The 1,882-nt window shown below is 38.4% G+C and overlaps 1 pseudogene; it reads left to right on the forward strand.

The window, feature by feature from the left end:
• The first annotated feature begins 283 nt into the window (after window positions 1-283).
• Window positions 284-694, forward strand: LOC102856343 (annotated as a pseudogene).
• Window positions 695-1,882: the final 1,188 nt, after the last annotated feature.

A 1,882-nucleotide genomic window follows, 5' to 3' on the forward strand; every position in this document is an offset into this window, starting at 1 on the left:
TTATGAAGTGAGGGTACATTTACATAACATTAACTGATAAGTGTTGCCCTTAAATTAGATGTTCTTAATCCAGGGAAAGTGTATACTTTAATAATTTATTAAATTTAGCTTTGTTCATTGACAGACTATTCTGACATTTGTTTGGATCAGCAGTTGACAGACAATATCAGATTCTATTATTTAAATTTCATATGCAAGTACCAGAAAACTTAATTCAGCCCCAGTCACTGAGGCACAGCCAAGGACTCAGCTGCCTGCCCCTGCAGTGTTCTCACTTCCCAACATGAAGCTCTGTGCTCCTTGTCTGCCTTCCCCTCTCACCGCCACCACTGAGGAAAAGGAATCCTATCTTATGTCCACTATTCAGAATCTCCACTCTTTCTACCTCTTTGCTGATGCAAGTAAGGGTGATGACCTGCTTTCTGCTGAGATTGAGGATTATACCCATGTAAGAATTCAGCAGAGAATCGGCAGGAAGACTCTTAAAATTGTCCAAGGGAGTGCTGATGATTATGGTAAAAAGAAACTAGTGAAGGCATTTAAAAAGAAATTTGCCTGCAATGGTACAGTAATCATGCTTCCAGAATACGGAGAAGTAATTCAGCTACAAGATGATCAGCACAAGAACATACGCCAGTTCCTTGTAGAGACTGGACTGGCTAAGGATGACCAGCTGGGTTTTAAGTGCTTGTAGCTCGCTGACACATAAGTGAGGCTTTGCTTGCAATAAGGAGAAAATTTCCCTTCTGTCCCTCGTCACAAGTTTAAAACCTCACAGCTTGTATAATGTAACCATTTAGGGTCCACTTTTAACATGGACTAGTGTAACTCCTTCATGCAATAAACTGAAGGGGAAAAAAGCCTTAAAAAAAAAAAGATAAAAGAAAGTTTAATTCAAATACATTCAAAACTGAAAATAACATCCAGGCTACTATTTCTGAAATTTCCAACCCTTTTCATCCATTCATATTTGAAGATCAGATCCACAATCTACTAGTTATATGTGTCCTTGGTCAGTCACCTTAACTACTAAATATCTTTTTTTACTATTATCAATTGTGGAAAATAGTAATAGACTAAAACTACATTTATTGTAAAGACAAGAGAACCTTGAACATGGTGATATTGCATGCCACTTGGCACATAATTTACATAATTTATCTGTAGGCCAAATGAAAACTTAACAGAGGCATATTAAGATATTGAGATTTTATTGCTTTGACATAACTTTGTTCTTTTTAAAGTTTATCTATTTAGGTTTTGTGCTGCCAACCCAAAGTCACAGGGTTCAAACCAACAAGCTAGCTGTTCTGCAGAATAAGATGGACATTCTCTTCCCATGTAATTTATAACCTCTGAAAACATGCTAGATCAACTATAAGTTGATTCTGACTCAACAACACATATTAATATTTGTTGTTGTTGTTGTTTAATGCCGTCGAGTCGTAGACGACTCATAGCGATCCTATGAACGAACAGCCTGAGCACTGTTCATACATAGAGTTTCCAGAAGCAAGCCATTTTGGAAGTGGATGCCACTCCTGCTTCCAGGCTTGATTTAGTTGGGAAGCTCCAGCCAATACTGTCCACCATGGGTGCCCATTACCACGATTGGCACATCACTGTCACAGGCTTCAGCATCACAGCAACCACGAGTTACCTCTGTAGGTTTTTAATATCCTTAAGCTTACCTTATCCCTTCTTGAGAGATTTTTTTGTAGTGTAGTCAGAAGGGAGTTACACTACTAGCCATTTGGCTAGTTCTCTTTGGCTGTTCGAGTGGAAACTCAACAGAAGGTTAGTTATGCATCAGTTCTGACTCAATGATGAAAAGAATAGGAAAATCTCATTCTACTTACTGTAGAGGGTTAAGGACTGCAGT

The sequence above is a fragment of the Elephantulus edwardii genome, unplaced genomic scaffold (genome assembly GCF_000299155.1).
Source record: "Elephantulus edwardii isolate Elephantulus edwardi_28Jun2011 unplaced genomic scaffold, EleEdw1.0 scaffold00109, whole genome shotgun sequence".
In the NCBI taxonomy this organism is placed as follows: Eukaryota; Metazoa; Chordata; class Mammalia; order Macroscelidea; family Macroscelididae; genus Elephantulus; species Elephantulus edwardii.